General features: G+C 38.0%; 1 long non-coding RNA gene across 1 annotated transcript in view; it reads right to left on the minus strand.

Moving 5' to 3' along the window:
• The window catches only part of LOC107521719, a 109044-nt gene that overhangs the window by 10976 nt on the left and 77641 nt on the right, over positions 1-20427 (minus strand). Inside the window, exon 2 of the long non-coding RNA XR_001599633.2 lies at positions 12255-12426. This is a non-coding gene — a long non-coding RNA (uncharacterized LOC107521719). The remainder of the gene's footprint in view (positions 1-12254; positions 12427-20427) is intronic.

Genomic DNA, 20427 nt, shown 5'->3' on the forward strand with positions numbered 1-20427 from the left:
AGACATTTAATTGTACCCTACTTAGTCTCAAGTCTTACTTCATTAATATAAATAAACACATTTGAAAATTTAAAAAAAAACATTCTGAAGTATTTGTTATGTTTATTAGAAAATATTTCTGATTGTGCTTCACTCAGGAGTATTTTTCCTTTAATTCCAGCTTATATGGAGTTCCCTGAATCTCTTTATCATCAACAGACCTCACTGAGTACCTCCTACCTAACCAGACCTGTGCCAAATGTTGGCCATAAAAAGATGTATAAGAATCAGCTGTCCCTCAGAGGAGGATTATGGTAGCCAGACTCGGAGATGATCCCCAATAATGCTGTAGCCTAGTATTCACATCCTTGTGAGGATTCCTCCCACATTGTATCAGGGTTGGTCTGTGTCACCAATAGCATAAGACAGAAGTGATGGTGTGTCACTCATGGTCTAGGTCATTGGCTCCTGCTTTGTTCTCGCTTGGATCACTCATTCACAGAAGATTGCTGCAATGTTGCCTTGTGGAAAGTCCCACACAGCGAGGAGTAGGGAGGAACTGAGGAAGTAAAGTCTCCTGCCACAGGCAGGGGAGTCGGCAGATTCCCCAGCCCAGGTCAAGCCTCCAGATGACTAATCATGATGGGCAGCTAGAATGCAGACTCATGAGAAACCATGAACCAGACCCATCCAGCTAAGCTGCTCTCAGATTCCTAACCCTCAGTGACTATGTGAGATAATAAATGTTGGTTGTTTAAAGCTAGTAAAATTTTGGAGTCATGTGTTATGCAGCAATAGATAATTAACACAAGGGTACAATCCAGTTGAGAAGGTTGTCTACACATTTAGGGGAAAAGATAAATACAGCAAAAGATAAGAGTTAAATAAGCAGCAGAAACCAAAGAGGAATTAACGTTTGGTGGGGGGGGGGGGGTACTAACCAACCCATTGGCTGAGAATTCCACTAAAATGCTTCACCTAAGAGCTTTCCTCTTATAGCATCTATTTGAATGGACCATCTTTTGTTCTTTTCTGAAACTCAGAGTCACTCTGGCTAGGGGCTTGCCAACATGGCTGTTGTTTGCATGATATCCTCCAGTGTAGCCATACAGATTATAAAAGGTTGCATTACATACTAGTAAGTAAATGGCTAATCTCCCAAGATTCTCAGCTGTTCCCCAACCTAAGCCTACCCCCATTGTAACTAACAGGCTATCAAGTGGCCCAGCAGGGGTGTCTAGTACCCTGATCCCACTGCTGCCCCCAAACTAACATCAGTCTCATGAATCAGCACCCATGCATACTCCCTACCAGGTCAATGTGCGCTAACACAGGACAAAGCATGTGGTGCTACTATAGCTCGATGCCACCTCTCTAAAAGTAGAAACTTATTTCTGTTCCAGTGACACTCTTTCTGCTCTGCTGTTGTAAGAAATTAAAAAGGAGATTTATGAAGTTTCCCTTCCATCCAAAGCTTTGTGGTCCTCCATACCACCCCAAAGATATAAATGCTAAATTAAGCTGTAGAAAATGAAGGGGATTATTAGGGTCTTGTGGGGTCAAATTATGCATATATATGTGTGTGTATACATACATATATGTATACATATACATATATGTGTATATATGTATATATATGTGTGTGTATATATATTTATACACACACATACATATGTACATATACACATACACATAAAGGCCTATGGAACAAAAGTGTGATTTGGTTTGGTTGGGAAAGTTGTTTGGTTTTTAGTCCTTACCTCTCCTTTTTTAAGAGTGAAGCCTTAAAAAAAAACTTTCTGATTGTTTATGATGCCCTATATGATGTTTATAATAGTCTCTTATAAATTAAATGCAGGTCTCAGATGACCGCTCCTCTCTCCATAATTGAGGTAACTTTAAGTACGAAGCACAGTGACTGGCTTATAGTGGGCCCTTAATAAATGTCAGCTTCATTATCTTTATTTTCTCCCAACAAAGAGTAAAACTTTGTTTTATTGGAAATAAAAGCCTCAAAATGCACATATATCGTCAGTTTTCAGAAATGGAACGAGATCATTTAAATATGATAGTATCGTGCGTGAAATGAAAAGTGTCTGACTTTGTCAGTAAGGAGACTTTTGGGTCCAAAGTGTCTGAGCCTCTTCTCTTGGCCCCTTTAAAAGGTTTATTGGCGTTTACTTTGGTGATTCAGACATGTGGCCAAGGCAAATTCTCAGCAAAAAAGAACTGTCTTGTTAAGGGGTTCCTAAGGAAACAGCCTGTGTGAGGCTTAGATGCCCTTAGATACAGAAGCAGAATTCCCCCTTTAGAAAGAGACTGATGATGAACACATGGGTAAAGAGAATGCCAGAGCACCAGATGCAGCATGAACCACATTCTTTCTACCTGTTTTTTTTACTAAGGACATGTTTCCCCATTTTATGCTGTGTTATTGTCCCTCAGACATACAAAACACATGTGAGTTTGGGTCACATATGGCATCACCATGTCCCCGGAGTCCTTGCCCTGGGTGGTAGCCTCAGCAACATAGGACTGCTGATCATAGGTGTGGGATGCTGGCTCACTAGGAGTTCAGATGCCAAGCAGGCCGGGCAGCCCACTCCTGAGCCACCGTGGCCACATGCGTGCCTCACCCAAGGTCAGCATTTCGGCATCTGTCAGTTTCCTCTAGGTGTCACCTGTGCCTGTTTTGTCTTTGGTCTGGATGTGACATGATAACATGTTAATTAAAGAGTAGTTAAACCAAAATTAAAAGGCAATCCAAAAACTGGGGGAAAAAAATATGTATTATATATGAGAAAAAAGAAAACAACCCAATAAAAAATACAATGGACACTTAAAAGCAATTTATAAAAAAGAAACATAAATGATATGTAATATTTTTTAAAAGAATCAACCTCACTATTGATGAAGAATTCAAATTAAAATGAGATACTCAGGGGTGGAGAGGGTAGGGTCAGCACTACCAGGAGGTTGACAGATAACAAACCAGGGTGGGGGTTAGTTGAGGGACCCAGGCTCTCAGCTACTTTTGGTGAGGGTGTGGACAGGTACAACTTTTCTAAAAAGAAATTGGCAACACACTTTCAAAATGCATATATACTGTGACCACAAATTGTACTTCTAGGAACTTAGAGAAACAACTGGAGATGTGTGCAAAATGTACACATGTAGCTCAGCCTTAGTTATAACAGCAGAAATGGAAAAAGCACAAATGTGCAATAGTAGGGGATTAGTTAAGTAAATAATAATATAGCAATGCAATAAAATATTATATATCATGACAAATATGAAGTAGTTTGATATGGAAAGATGTTCATGATATACTAAGGGAGAAAAACAGTTATAAAAGTCTATATTTCATTGAATATATCACACCTTTGCGTATAAGGTGCACCAATTATATTATTGTATCATGAAGGGGGAAAAAACAGTTGTTTACACATAAAAAGGAAGGTATGAAAGAAGCAAATTAGTTAAGGTGAACCTAAAGCTTCTTTACCTTCAGAGTCCGACTCTCTTGAATAAAGTTTAGGCTCAACAACGTTGCTGCCTGTGTTTTCTCACACAGTTTCATCCTCCATACCAGCAGGATGTAATACAGCAATATTGCATTTCTCAAAAAGGTACTCCACTATTATCTCTAGTATTTCCTTCCAAGCATCTGATAGCCACTTTGCATGTCTTGATGTACAGTTGAGAAAATAACAACTATGCCACAACTATGATAACGGCAATAGCAATGGTAAGCTATATTCCATTTTCAGTGATGTCGAAATGTGAAAAAAAGTGCATTTCAGAATCATTGAAGTATAGCAGTGAATACAGTAGGTCTCTCCTGTGTAATAATTTGGATGGCCTTTGTCTCTCATTCTTGATACGTAACCTCTAAATCCTTGGATTTTCCCAAGTGATAAGAGTGACTTTGTGAGCCCTGGTGATCTATGCTAGTGAGAGTGTTCAGGATCAGGGCTGACCATGCCTGGAAGACCAACCATGTGATTCAAGGGTTGGAACTTTGAGTTCTGTGATATCGACCTAACCTCCTGGGCAGGAAAGGTAACTGGAGATTTAATTTAATCTCATAGCCAATGATTTAATCAACCGATAAAAACTATGTACCCTGACACGTAGGTGAGTATCTCTGGTTAGCAGTACCCTGCACATTGCCATACATCAGTAAACCAGGAGGATAACATGTCCTGAATCCAGAGAGAGGACTCAAACACCACAGTTGGGACACTCCCAGACTTCACTCTAGGTGTCTCTTCTCGGCTGGTTCTGATTTTTATCCTTTGGCTATAAAACTGAACATAAGTATACACTTTCTGAGTTCCGTGAATCATTCCAGTGAATTATCAAGCCTTAAGGATACAGAGGCCTGGGAGCTCCAAGTTTTCAGCTGGTTTCCAGAGTGAGGGCAATCTTATGGAGGACTGAGCCCTAATCCTGTGTGTGCTAATTCTGGGTAGTTGGTGTCAGAGGTCATTGCGGTCCACTTTGTAAAACACAGTAAGGAAATAAATACATATGTGCATTCATAGATAGTCAAATATGTAGAAGCATATACGTTAAATTGTTAACCATACTTTAAGTATCGATAGCTTTCTTTCTTGCAGAGTAGAATCCATTGATTTCTCTTGGCAAATACATTTTAAGGCATCCTTTTCTTACTTAGTCTTCATGGCATATAGAGTTAGGCCACAGTTATAAACTGAAGAAATAAAAACTATTTCAAAAATGTATGCTTAAAAATGAAACAACATTTGTCCCTCCGTTTATCCTCAGTGGGGACGGTGAGGGTGTATACAAGATCACAATGCACAGGTGTGGAAACTTTGCTTTTTCACTAAAGGAAAGATTGACCACAGAAAATAAAATGGAGAAAAAATTACAAATGTCATACCAATTAAAACTACTAACTCTAAATTAAAAACATATTTTTTTAATTAAAAAAAAAAAAAAAAACCTGCCCCAGGAAGAATGAGTTGAACTGCCTTCTCGAGTAATTCAATCTGAGGCCTGAATCCTGACTGCTGTCAGAGAGCCTCTTTAAGAAGAAAAGAAAAATAGGTTTTCACGTGCCACCTGCAGCCTAGGTTGAAAAGGGTGCTGACACTACCAGTGATTCAGTGACGTACACTATGACAAAACAGCAACCTCCATCAAGACACAGGAGGGGCTATCGTGACCCTTGCTCCACTTGCTCCGGCAGCATCAACCCCCACCCCACTTAAGCTAAAGCTTCCAACCTGCCATGGGAAATAAAATAGCCACATTTATAACTAAAATAAAGGTGAGCAGGCTCTGGTGAAGCCCTCCCATGGGTGAGGTGCTTTAATGTACTCTGTGGCCTCTGTTTTGCCTCTCAGCAGTCGGGACTGGATTCTCACTTGTATTGCAATGTATTGGAGCAGCCTTGAGAGTGACCTTCACAGAGATGAGGTCGATGTGTATATTCGAGGTACCTGGGACCTCAAATAGGCTTCTCTGCTCCCCACACACTGGTTTCTTGACACTTTCCTTCACTTTGCCTGTTCACTTGATGTTCCATGCATGGAGAGATGAATGTTGGGACTTCAGCCACAAAAATCTATGATAGCTTGACATTAGCAATAAGACCTAAGTCTCCCATGGCATTGCATTTTAAAAAGTTCTCTAATGAAAAAGCAAAATTAAGCATTAATTCATTTGGCAAATATGTGGTGAACACCTACTATGTGCAAATCTTTGGATAGTAGAGACTAAATAAGTGTGAAGCCTATACCAGAAAAATGATAAAAATTCTGTGAATTTTGATATTAGAACTATGAAAATAAACAAGGACAAGAGAAAGCTAATAAGAATCTCTGCCTTATCCATCCAGACCTACTCTGTCCTTGTTCTTGGGTCACTAACACAGATGTTATGTATTTTGTGTCCCGGGTGCCTTAGTCTCCTGTGGGAACAAGCTTCCTCTGTCATTCTTGAAAGAACAAGGGAGTATTCACTTGCTTCTTTTTATACTTCAAATTTTGTTTTATAAAACACACATATGTATGTACACATTACCTCTCAGAACAGTAGCTAAGCCTATTAAACTGTTTCATTTGAAGAAAAAAAATGCCAAGTTCACTGGAGTCTACAAATTACAGAGCAAGACTGAAGTGGTTGCTTTCACCACTAAATCAAAAATCAGTGGATCACCTGTACTGTTCCCACAATGAAAACCTTAAGTTTTTCAGGAGTGTGTGAAGCTGAGCACCTGCAAACTTGAAATAAATACCCTGTGTGTTACCAGCACCTGCTCCTTCAAGGCCGGAAAATATCTCTGAATAAATTCCCTGAGCTCTGCTGAGCAAGGAAAGGTCACAGGCAGAGGGCCTATAGAATTCAGCATCAATGTGTTTGTAATGATAAGAATAAAGCAGACCATATTACATGGAACAGGAAAAGCCTGTAAATTTCACACCATGGAAATTAGATACCACAAAAATATAGTACTTAAAGTCAATAAGAGGAGACAGGCTTTGAAATTTGCATATGTCACTTTTCTACCTCAATTAATACCTATGGGGAAGTTTGTGAAGGAGACCCAGGGTCTAGATGGTACTAATTGTAATATAGATGCAGATTCTAGAGCAGTACTGACAGGGGAGGAATTCTGACTCCAATACTTACTCATTGAATAACCTTAAAAAATTATGTAATTTCTTTACTGTAAAATTGAGCATACTAGTATTGTTATGCTGTTTAAGTGTTATGAGTAGTAAATAATTTAATTTCTTGGTAAGCACAACATTAAGTTTTGTCTACATGATAGAACCTCTGAGACTTCCCCATTCTCCCAGGTCCCTTCCCTCACGTAGAAAGACTCTGCAGTAAATCGTGTTTCTAAAGACAGCCACAATAATGTCTCTCCTTCCAAATGTTCTTTTACACTGTAACCTCATGATGCTTCCATCAAGAGGTGATGTTTATGTCCCTTCCTTTCGAATTTGAACCAACCCAGTTGCCTTTCATGGCATAGACTATCATGGAAGTAACACTGTATAACTTCCAAGACTGAGACTTAGACATATAGCTTCCCTCTTTGTCTTTTAAAATACTTTCTTAGAACCCAGCCACCATACTTGAGGAAGCCTAAGCAGCCATATGGAAAAGCTCTTGTGGAGGAGAACTGCGGTTCCCCAGGTGACAGCCCCAGATAAGCCTCTGGCTGGTGTCAAGCACTAATTGCCACCTTCTGATTGAGATCATTTTGGGACTTCAAGTTATTCAAGTGCCCTGACTATATAAGGCAGAAAAACCTTCTGGCCAATCCATCAAACCATAAGATCTAGCTATTAAGTTTTGAATCCCAAATGACCTCAATTCTCCAGGGATACAGGTAATGTAGATAGTGCTTTTGTCTGCAACTGTGGTCTGTGTAACATTCCAAAGTGCCACCATGTAGCTCCCATGCACCCCCTGAGGTGTTCCCCATGCCCCACTATAACTGACTCTTTAACCAGGCTATGGAAAACTCTCTCTCTCTACCAGGGTTACAGCTCTCTTTTCTAATTTACAAAAGGGATACATGGTTCTTCAGAATATCACCCCCTCTTATGAGGAAATGAGGACAAATTCTCCAGGTCTGAACCAGTCCTTCACTCTTCCTACTCTAGTGCCCAACCTTGCCCATCCGCTCCCATACTCATCTCTGGGACAGTTTCCTGATGCCTCAGTTGATGGAGCTTGACTCCACCCGGATGGTCAACCCCCATTACAGCCCCTGCCTGTCATTCAATGTCATAGCCCCCCACTTCTGGGAGGGTCCTGCTGCTATAGCACATAACACACCCATCAGGACAAAGACCATGGATAGTGAGAGACTACCTCTCCTCTAGGTGAGAGTTATACCTCCCCACATAGGTCAGGAGCAGCTTTCACCTCTATCTTTAAAAATCCAGTGTCCTAGACCTCAGCCCAGAGCCCAAAGTCTTCTCACAATGAGTCCCAGGAGGCCTGGCAGGTCCTCATGTAATTGAGACACCAAGTGGTTTCTCTGGTATCCCAGAGTTCCTGAGTTAAATATTTGACTTCGCATTCCACATATATTGGATTGCTGTGAAACTAATAAAGACAAGACGTTTGCTTAAATGTCACTATACAATAAATCAATAATGAAATAGATTAAAAATTAAATTGAAAATGATTTTCCAGTGATTTACTTAAGCGCGCGCGCACACACACGCACACACACACACGCACGCACGCGCGCGCGCGCGCGCGCACACCCCAGGGCCAATACTAAATCATTATCTGCGAAATATGTGGGCAGGGATTGTAGAGCCATCCTATTTAATTGAACCATCACTCTAAAATAAAACCTCATAGTCACTAAGGAGTTATTGCCCATTATCTCATCTCCCTAGCCATTGGCAACCACCAATCAGCTTTCTGTCTCTACGAATTTACCTATTCTAGACATTTCATATAAGTGGAATCATACAATGTGTGATTTTTGGTATCCGGCTTCTTTTACTTACCGTAATGTTTTAGAGATTAATCTACATTGTAACATGTATCGGAGCTTCATTTCTTTTTATGGCTCAATAATAGTGTACATATAGATATGCCAACTTCATGTATCTATTCATTTATTGATGAACATGCAGCACTTACCACATCATCTCATAACTGTCTGCTTGTCTTGTTCTTCCTGAGGGTAGGGCTTAAATTTTAAGTCCTTTACAAAACTCTGGGAGCAGGACTTAAATTTTACATCATCTCTATATTCCTAATCCTTGGGCATGCAATGAGAACTCAATGAAAATTTATTTAATAAAGTTATAAAGTGTGGAGATTTGATCCTTCAGATTAAGCCAATCCCTGTTACATGTATTTATAGCACTCTAGACTTCTCTGCCATAGTATTTACCAGGATTGTAATTAATAATTGAATTGCATTTTTTAAATGTCCACCGCCCACACAAACACACACACACACACACATACACACACAGTTTCTTGATTATTGCCTCGTTCACTGCTCTATCCCAAACATTTAGCATGGTGTATTAACTGCGCCTTATTTTCTATAGTTTTGATGCTTCTATACCTGGGGTTTTGCCGATCCTGTAAAAAAGCCCCTCCAAGGAATAGCTAATTCCTAGGAATAGTAAACAATTCACCCATGAGTATACTTTTCAGATACAAACCAATCTATCCAGAGTGCACACCCCAATTACCTTTTCATAGGCTCTCACACTTTAAGGCACTATGCTCTCTGCCCTAATCACCCAGGACCAAGTACCAGACAACTAGGGATGGCCCCTACACACCAGATCCCAATGAAATTATTCAAACCAGTCACCTCTCAGCCTACTCATCCTGCCTTACCTGCTCTTTTCTGCAGAAATCACAATGAAGGCTCTTGTCAGAGCTCCCCTCCCACCTCTGCCACCTTACAGACCCCGGTGTTTCCCCTTGTGCCCCCCATGGTCTGACATGCTCCTTTCTTCCTAGGAACTAACAAGCTATGTTTTACAGGGCAATCATCTCCTAATCTGTTGGTCTTACTATACCTCAAGTTTTCTATTAATATACAGTGTCTGGCACTTAGTAGGTACTCAATAAATATATGTTGAATGAATGTATCAAATGAGATAAAACTCCTTGAAGATTGCAGAGTTTCAGTCATTTAAGTAATTATCCCTTTCTTTTTTCCTTCTAATGTCCTCTCCTTTATAGCATTGTGATTCAGGATGTAGATTTTCAAGCCGCCATGTCTTCCTGACTGTGTGACTTTGGACACATTTCTCATCCTCTCAGTACCTCAGTTTTCAAAATGTGAATAATAATAATAATAATAATAATAATAATAATAATAATGCTTATCTCACAGGATTGTTGTGAGGAGTGAGTTCACATTTACAAAACTCACATAACAGTGTCTGGCTGACATTAAAGTGCTTTAAAACATCAGCTTTGATTATTTTCCCACCAACCTCTCTCTCAGCTCCCACTGCTGACGTAGTAGGTGAAGTTGGCTTCCAGTCCTCCACCCTTTGAACTGACCGTCACAGGTCCTCTTGAGCCCCAGAGGACTCATGTTTCAGCCTCATCAGGGACACTATGAGAGTTATACAGAATATAGAAAGAAAAACAGCAATGATAACCCAGTTTTCCTTCCAGACAGAAGGTAGGCATACTTTTAGAGCCATTTGGCATCATTTTGCTGTCAACTTACTCTAAAATTCTATTTCTAAAATTTCTCCCCATTTGGGCCTAGAATTAGCATTTAAACTCATAAAAGAAAAAAAAAACAGAAATGCAAGTTCCTCTTTTTAAATAAAGTAGCCATCCATCAGCAGAAGACCATGCAGGGTGCCCTTCATTCAGCTCACATTGCTCTCTCACCTCCTCCAGCACTAAAGAGCTGCATCGTGTCCCTGCGAGATGCCTTGTCAATCTAGGAGTATGTTCGAGTGTAAAGTCCACTGTGCTGAGCTAAGAAAACAACAGAAGAACTGGGTAAAGAACAAAGAGAAATGTAAATCAAAAATAAAATCCAATCTTGGTCCAGAACAGAAAAAGATTTTAAGACTAGCTGTTTTCTTTCCCTCTGGTTATTCTCAGTGCAGAGAGAAGGCTCTGGCCTTGGTTTGGATTTTAAGATTTAGATTTTCACATAGCAGAGAAAGGCTTAGTTTTGTCTCTCTCTCTTTTTTTACCCATATAAACAAATAGAAGTGAGTAGAGGGATGGATTTGGACCAAATCATATCATAACTCTGAGTTACGGAAAAAAGAGGTAAAGGCACCTGCACACAGTACACATGCCTGTATTAGGTGAAGTGATTTTCTGTTCATAGACTATGAAGTACTCAAAAATAAAGACCATGCCTTTCTTACTTATTTGTAAGGTCTTAGTGCCTAGCACTGGGCCCAGTTCCTAGTAGCTACTCAGTAAATGACAGATGGGATGGTAGCTGGATGGCTGGATGGCTGGATGGATGATTTATCCATAAGAATTAGCTAGGAAGAAAGGAGAAGTAGGTATAGATAATGATTCTGAATAATCAACAGTTCACTAAATGGTCCTCCCTTTTGGTCATCCTCACAAGGACCTTTTAAAATTAGGTAATGGCCCAAGACCTCAAAACACATAAACTCAAATGAATTTTAATGACCTGAGCTGATGGAGCTGAATATCTAATTTTCACCAATGGTCGAAGCCAACAAAATCTTGGGTCCAACTTGGATTGGCACCACGTCCAACTAGTGACCAAGAACCAAGGAAAAGCCATTAGTAAACCCGTAAAAATATTCCCACATTCCATTACTTCCTACTGACAATCCTGATCTTAAAGCATTAATCAATGTTTCCCCTTATGATTCCAGGAGGTTCAATTTTTGTCTATCAGATATGACAGAGATTGCAACAGTCTGCCAACCCAAGATTTACCCTTTCTTTCCATCTTACCAAAAGAATTGTAATTTGTTTAGGGGTAGGGGACAATGGGGACACAGTTAAAAAACCCATTTCCCAATATCTTTTGCAGCTAGGGGTGATCAGTTAAATAAAGAAGAATAAACCTTAATTGCTTTAATCCCTTGTTTTTCAAAACTTTGTTACTTGCAGCCTAACCCATTTCTTAACTGGTACGCCTGATATCCTATGTATTCAGTTTGAAGAGATGCCACAAGAGAAGGAAGAACTCTAAAGTCCAGGAAACTTAGCAGGTAAACCAAGTTTCTACAAGTTAAGGGATTGGTTTCACTTCAAAAGTTAAACAGGAGAGAGTTTAACCATCTGAAAGATGGTCAAAGTAGTTACCTTGGGAGGCAATACCTCAAAATATATTTGAATCTTTTCTGAACCGTATGCTGAGAGAACTTACAGGCTACACAGGTTCATCTTTCTTTATATTCCCACACCATTTGGGGTCAAGAATAGTACTGCCAACTTGATAACTCATCTCATTGGTCAGAAATGTTTTCATTCCAGATGACTTTTGACTATTTCAAAAAAAAATCAAATATTCCTTCAAAGGATGAATTTTGTCACCACTGAGGGTATTAACATGAAATCACTTGCAAGCTGATCCTAAGTCACCTCTCTGTCCTTTCTCAGCAAGACTATACATAATAGGAAAGTCACCAAGGGAGAAGAGCACTAAAGACAGCCATGCCTATATATGAGAAAGTTCTGTCTCCCATGCCACCCCAGAGTTAGAGATTCAGCTGTTGGTCTCTTATCCCTAGTGCACTTTGAAGCCACCTCTGTACGTGGGTTAGATCTCTTACCTCTGATCCTGTCCTGTCTTGTCTTTGATGATCTCTAAGTATGACTCAAGTTCAGTATACTTGGAACATAACAAAAGGTCCAGAAAAATGAAGTGTAGCTAGTTCTGGCCAGGACCAGAAGAAAGTGGCATCCTCAGAGTGGAGCAGTGTCTGTTCACAGGTGTGGGTGGTCCTAGGGACAAACCAAAAAATATGTGTTACCTGGGGACTAAGTTTGAAGAGCTGCCACACAGGAGAGAAAATGCTAGCAAAAGCCAAGACGCTAAGCTGATAAGTTAACTACCTAGAAGTTAATGAACTGGTTGATCACATTAGAAGCAAAACCAGGAGGAGAAGGAGCTGGGGAACCAGTGAGCACGGGCAAGTGTAGATGGATTGAAGGACGATTCAAAAACAAATCCTGAAGTTCAGGTGCCAGCAAAAATGGAGTGAGACCATTTTAGCCTATCTCTCCCACTAATTACAGCTAAAAATTCTGGAAAGAATTTAAAAAGCAACCAATTACCTCAGGACTCTGAAAAGTAAACAAGAGCATGTGATTTAAGGAGGGAAGTAAAAACTTGAAGAATGACAAATACAGCAGTGAGACTACTCATTTTTTCCCCTTCATCTCCTGTCTTTGATCTAAAGGGTGGGCCACAGACAGAATGACAGAGAGTAGACAGCAAAAACTCCATGTATAACCTTCTCTTTCTAGCAGGACCAGGAGAAAAGATCCCTGTGAGCCTGCAAGTATAGGAGGAATCTGCCTTTTTGTCTTTCTTCTGTCCTCATTTTTCTACCTCTCCCCTAAGGCCAGCCTCAGTTGCAAAGCAATACAGCTTCTGCCACATCAGCATAGGCACCTAAAACTGGAGTAAATAACCAGTCTTTCTGGCCAGAGAAGCCATGAAGAGGGGACCCTGGTAAACAGCGTGGAGAAATTGGTGTGAGGGGATAGCTGGAGACAAACATCCCCTAATTCTGCGAATGAACCCATAAAAATCCTAAGTTTACGCCTGAGTCACACATACATGGAAGAGACCCAAAGAAGCATTTTGCAAAGGTTTTGAAAACCAAACTACAATTGAAAACAGCCCTTGAACTTCTAGACTAACCCTGGAAGAGTACGTGCCTGGACAGTCACGAAGCATGGGAAGGGCTTGGAAATCTGGATTGATACAGAGAATACTAGCTGTAAACAGTTAGTCAGGACTTGTAGCCTGAATCTGACCAGTTTGCCCACCAGAACAAACAGACTAACATTATCCAACGGATTTATTAATAGACTATATTTCAGAATAATTTTAGGTTCTAAAGACTGCACCTAGTTTAAAGCCTGCACTCTATTATTAACATGTTACATTAGTATGGTACATTTCTTACAATTAATTAACCAATACTGATATATACTAAAGTCTGTAGTTTACTCAGATTTTTTTTACTTGCTTCCTCCCCACCCTGCCCATCCACCTCCACCCCCCACCACAGGATCTCATCCATTTAGTCGTCATGTCTCCTTAGTCTCGTCTTGGATGTTACGGTTTCTTAAGTTTTGAGAAATACTGATCAGGTATTTCGTAGAATGCTTTTGTCTTATTTTTGTTTTATAATTAAGTCTAGGGCTACAAAGTTTTTGGTTTTTTTAGATAAAATTCACAGATAATATTAACCATTTTAAAGTATACAATTTAGTGGCATTTGGTATTTTTATAATATTGTACAACTATCACTTCTATCTAGTTAAAAAATATTTCCATCACCACGAAAGGAAACCCCATACACATTAAGGAGTCACTTCCATTTCCCCCTCTCTCTAGTCCCTGGCAACCACCAATTTGCTTTCTTTCTCTATGGATTTACCCATTCTAGGTATTTCTTATAAATGGAATCATACGATAAGTGACTTTTGTGTCTGGCTTCTTTCATTTAGCAAGTTTTTGAGATTCATCCATTTTGTAGCACGTTATCAGTATTTTATTTCTTTTTTATCATAATATTCTCTTGAATTTATTCCATCGTAGGGATATACCACATATTATATATCCATTCATCTGTTGGAAGAAATTTGGGTTGTTTTGGATATTATGAGTAGTGCTGCTATGAACAATTGTATTCAAGTTTTTATTTGACTATCTGCTTTCAATTCTTTTGGGTACATACTTAGTAGTGAAATTGCTAGGTCATGTGGTAATTTTATATTTAATTTTTTGAAGAATCATCAAACTGTTTTCCAAAGTGTCTGTACCATTTCATACTCCCACCAACAATGTGTGAAGGTTCAAGTTTTGTTATATCCTTGACATTTGTTATTATCTTTTTTATTCTAGCCATCAGTAGATGTAAAGTGGTATCTCATTGTGGTTTTGGTTTGCATTTCTCTAATGACTAATGATGGTGAATATCTTTGCATATGTTTCTTGGCCATCTGTATATCTCGTTCAGGGGAATGCCTATTCAAACACTTGGCCCATTTTTTAATGAGACCGTCTAACATTTTTTTGTAGAGTTACAGGAGTTCTTTATATATTCTGGATACTAAACATTCATTAGATAAAAAGTTTGCAAATATTTTCTATTTTCACTTTCTTAATAATATCATTTAATGCACAAAGTTTTTTAATTTTCATCAGTTCTGATTTATCTTTTTATTTTTATTTTTTTGCTTATGTTATTGTTGTCATATCTAGGAAATCATTGTCAAATCAAAGGTCATAAAGACTTACCCTTGTTTTCTTCTAAGAGTTTTGTACTTTTAGCTCTACATTTAAATACTTTACCCATTTGGAATTAATTTTTGTAAATGAGGCAGGGGTCTAAATTTATTCTCGTTCGTGTGGATATCCAGTTGCCCCATAGCCATTTGTTAAAGATACTATTCTTTATCCCATTGAATGGCCTTGATATCCTAGTCAAAATCAATTGGTCATAGATGCATGGGTTTATTTCTGGACACTTACTTCTATTCCACTAATCTATATGTCTATCTTTACACCTGCACCATAATGTTTTTGATTACTATACCTTTTTAGTAGGGGAAGTATAAGTTCTCCAACTTGTTCTATCTTTTTGATATTGTTTTTGGCAGTGCAGGCCCCCTTCCAATTCTATGTGAATTGAAGAATGGCTTTTCTATTTCTGCCAAAGGTTTTTAGAATTTCTATAAGGATCTCCTTGAATCTATAGATTGCTTTGGGTAGACTTGTCATCTGAATATTAGGCTTCCAATTCATAAACATGAAATGCCTTTCCATTGTTTAGGTCTTTTTAATTTCTTTCAGCAATGTTTTATAGTTTTCAGTATACAATTTCTACATTTCTTAAGTATGTTAGTCTTTTAAATATTATTATAATTGGAGTTATTGTCTTAATTTTTTTCATTATTTATTGCTGGTGACTTTTGTGTGTTGATCTGACCCTGCAACTCTGCTGAATTTATTTATTAGCTCAAGTTTTACTTCCTTTCCAATTTCGATGCCTTTTTAAACTTTAATTAAATAATTAATTAATTGATTAGCCTAAGTTTTCTGGCTAGAACTTCCAGTACACCATTGAATAGCAGTGGTGAAAGTGGATATCCTTGTCTTGGTCTTAGGTGGAAAACTTTTATTCTTTTACCATTGAGTATGATGTTAGCTGTGAGTTTTTTTTTATAAATATCTTTTATCGTATCAAGAAAGTGTCCTTCTATTCCTAGTATATTGAATGTTTTTACCATGAAAAGGTATTAGATGTTGTGACATGCCTTTTCTCAATCAATTAAAATGATTATATAGATTTTTTCCTTTATTCTATTAATGTGGTGTGTTATATCTATTAATTTTTACATGTTGAGACACCCTTGCTTTCTTAGGATAAATCTCATTTGATCATGATGTATAATTCTCTAATAAACAATTGTATTTGGTTTGCTTGTGTTTCATGGAGGATTTTTGAATCTACATTTATAACATATATTGGTCTTTAGTTTACTTTTCTCATAGTATCTTTATATGGCTTCTATATCAAAGTAATGCTGGTCTCATAGAACAAATTAGGAAGTGTATCCTTCTGTTTTTTGGAAGAGTTTAAGATGGATTGGTATTAATTTTTCTTCGAATGTTTAGTACAAGTCACCTGTGAAGCCAGCTGGTCCTGGATTTTCTTTTTTAGGAAATTTTAAATTACCAATTCAATTTATTTGTTATATTTCTGTCCATATTTATATACTCAATATCTACAAAATATTAGTAGAAACTAGAGTCTCACAACATAATATTCAAATGTGCAGGATTCAATCCAAAACTAAGTGACATATGAAGATCCAGGAAAATGTATCCAATTCTCTAGGAGAAACATAATCAATAACTGTAACTCTGAGATGACCCAGATGTTGGAATTATCAGACAAAGTCTTCGAAACAGATATTATAACTCACTTTATGAGATAAAAATGAACATTCTAAACAAATGGAAAGATAAAAAATCTCAAAAAACAGAAACTGCAAAAAAAAAAAATGAACTCTTTTAAACTAAAAAAAAAAAAAAAAAACAATATTACTTTTAAATGAAGTATCCTGGGTGGGCTCTATAGCATAATAAAAATGATAAAGTAAAAAGCCAGTAAAGTTGAACATAGATGAATAGAAAACACAGAATTCGAAAAATAGAGAACATTGAAAAAATCAACAAAGAATCAAGAGCCTGTGGGATAATATCAAATGATCTAATAATGGAGTTCCAAAGTAAAAGAGAAAAAAGATTGGTGACAAAAAAGTTTTTAAAGAAATAATAATGGCAATTTCCCAAATTTGTGGAAGACAAAAATTGAAAGATTCAAGAAGTTTAGCAAAATGCAGTATGAAGAAACACATACCAGACTCATCTAATCAAATTGCAGAAAACCAAAGATTTTTTTTAAAAAAAAGTCTTGAAAGCATCCACAGGAAAACAACACATCACATATGAAGAAATAACAATTTAAATTACTTTGGATTTCTCATTAAAAATCATGAGGCTAGAAAAAAATGGAACACATCTTTAGTGTGCTAAAAGACAGTAACCTCAACTCAGAATTCTATATTGGGTGAAAATATCTTCAGGACTTAATATGAAATAAATACATCCTCAATTACTAAAAAGTAAAAGGATTTGTCCTCAGTTGACATCAATTAAAAGAATGCTAAATAAAATCTATAGGCTGGAAGAAAACTGGTAACTTCAGGAATGAAAGAAAGGCAACCGAATTAGCAAAGATCTGAATAAATATTAAATTATTTTTCTTCTCTTACATCTGTTAAGATGTGCATGACTTTCAAAAACAAAATTTACAACAATATACGGTGGGCTTTTCAATGTATATACAGGGTAATATGAACTATAGGGTTGTAAAGCTTCTGTTATATTTTTAATAGTAAAAGTTGGTAAAAAGTTGACCACATATTCTCATACTAAGAACAACCATTTAAAAATGCAAAGAGATATAGGCAAAAGCCAGGAAATAAACAAAAAGAAAATACTGAAAATTTTTCAAATAATCCAAAGAAGCCAGGAAAAGAGGAACAGGAAAACCAAAAAAGGCAGAGGGGAGACAAACGGATAACAAATAATAAAATAGTAAATAAAACAACTTGAAAAAATAGCTTTCAAATGCATTATGCTAAGTGTAGCAAGCCAATTAATAAAGTTAAATACTGTATAATTTCATTTATATGACATTCTGGAAAAGGCACAACTGTTATGATGGAAAACAGATCAGTGGTTGCTGGATATAGGGAAGAGGTTAGTTTGATTACAAAATGGCAAAACAAGAAAAAAAATGTTGATATAATGGGAGTGTTCTGCATCTTAATTATGGTCCTGATTACACAACTGTAAGCATTTTCCGAGACTCATAGTAAACTTAAATATAAAAATTTTTAAAGTCGTAAGACTACGTCAGTCCATTGCTGCACATCTCTTTCCTGGGTGTCTTCACAAGAGTCTGGTTTGACAGCTCCCTTACAAATTGGGGGCTTAAAAACTGTAACACTGCAATAAGCACTCATTATCTAAACAGGGTAGCCCATTTGAGGGGGAAAAATCTGTTTAACCATTAGCTAGCTGCACTACATTACAAATTATTCCAGAGAACAAAATCACTCTTTTTAAAGATTGTTTTGAAAAGCTACTATCATTTCAACTTGGGATGCCAAGAATACACTTATCCTGGACTTGGCAGAAAACCCAGGACTCCTCCCCCACACTACCCTCCCAGAGTAGGAGATGAATAGGTGTCTTAGAAGTTGCCAAGACAGGAAGGGATTTGCACTGATTAGGCAACTGTTCCTGGGTGGCAGTAATATGTTCCAAGTGCCTCTAGAGGATTTTTGGGAGCCAATATGAAGTAAGCATAGCAACAAAATGTAGGGTAGAAAAACCATAGTGGAAAAAGGAAAATGTGTGTAATTTATAGTTGGTATCTGACAATTCGTACAGGACTATATACCTAATAAGTAGTTTATTTTTTAATAGTATCCACAATGTATCCCAAAAAGTGATTGGCTGCATGTGCATTGAGAAAGGCAAAACCACCTTACTCTGTAATAGTAATCCATCCATCCTCCTATCATGCCATGGGTTTCCATAAATAAGTCTGTGCCTTGACTTTAATGCTCTCCTTGCCTGGCTATGGCTTCACTTTGGATGTCCAAACATCCATGTGAGACACAATGAAAACTACTGAATTAGCACTTCTTTGAAATATTATTCCTGCCTGTCAAAGGGTTCATAACAGGCCTCCCCAAGATGTGCTACACTGTCATGTGGATTATTTTGGGCTGATGGCAATTGAGACCCTGAGGATCAAGAGAAACCTTTACCTCTTCCTCAAATAATTTAAATTTTGGACCTTGTCCATATGAAGAGTTATTCCCAGAAATAACTCTATACAGCAAAGAAAACATCTAATAAACATGTGCTCTGCTTATCATCTTGCCAATGACCCTCCTCCCACTGAAGCCTCAAAGACAGGATCTCTGACTCTCTTGTATGTAAGGTTCCCATATGTACATATGTAATAAAATTTGGTTGTTTTCTCTTGTTAATCTGTCTCATGCCAATTTAATTATTAGACCAGCTGGAAGAACTTAGAAGGGTGGAAAAAAATTTCTTCCTCCTTCACAATTGCAAAATTAGAAACACGCTTATATGAAAATTAGCTTCTGAAGGTTATGTGTTATCTATAGGCGTCTGCACTATCATTATCAGTGGGCAATTTCTAACTAACTCAAGGGCCATTGATTGATTGAAAGAGCTTTGTGGATGCAATTTCCAGCAACAAAGTGAAGTTCCGTGAGCAGCAGGCAGCAATGTTCATGATGTGATGGAGGAGGGGCAGTGTACTCACTCAGGCTAAAGAAGGGCAACAATGAGCAGGCTGCTGTTACTTTAGAATGTCTCTGCATGGACCAACTACTAACTAAATCAAAATTACTATTGGACCTTTAAATTTTAATATCACACTTAACGATGAATTATTAAACAGGAATTCTTGCCAATTCCTGGTTTTCTTCTGTCTTCATGATGTTTCCAACAGCCTAGCCTGATCTGACAATGATAGCTGAGGTCAGCTCCCCTTTCCTTGCTTATCATATCCATTATCCTCTATCTCTGCTGGGAATGCAAACCCTGCCAGCCACCTATCCTCTATGCGACTGCCATCCCCAAGCACCCACTCCAACTTTCCACTTGACTCGACAATCATTCCCATCTTTTCTACCCTCTCTTTGGTACCCTCTGGAGTCTTGTTTCCTGGAAACAAAAAAATTTTTAAACACTCATCAAATATTTTTCCATTATGAAAATCTGGTTCCGCCTTGAGGACATTGACTCAAGTGGTATCTTCCCTTTTACTAGATCTCTCTTAATTCTCAAGGGAGTCAGCATTTTCCAATTGCTCTTCTGTAAATCAATAGCCTTCCCCTATAAGGCTAGTACCATCAGTTCTGCTATACTCTCTCCCAATGAGCTCTATCTTCCTTTCCTAGGCTCCAGATCATCTTCCAGGATGTCCAAAAGTCTCTATGAACTCTTCATCTGTTCCCAAACACACTGCTCCTCCCAGTCTCTCCTTTCATAGCCCGCATCCTTCAGCTCATGCTGGTCTTTCCTCCTGGCTGCTCACTCATCCTCGTGATAATCTCCTGGTCAGCCTTTAAATCCAAGTTTTGAATTAC

This window comes from Rousettus aegyptiacus, unplaced genomic scaffold (assembly GCF_014176215.1).
Source record: "Rousettus aegyptiacus isolate mRouAeg1 unplaced genomic scaffold, mRouAeg1.p scaffold_m13_p_1, whole genome shotgun sequence".
NCBI classification, from domain to species: domain Eukaryota; kingdom Metazoa; phylum Chordata; class Mammalia; order Chiroptera; family Pteropodidae; genus Rousettus; species Rousettus aegyptiacus.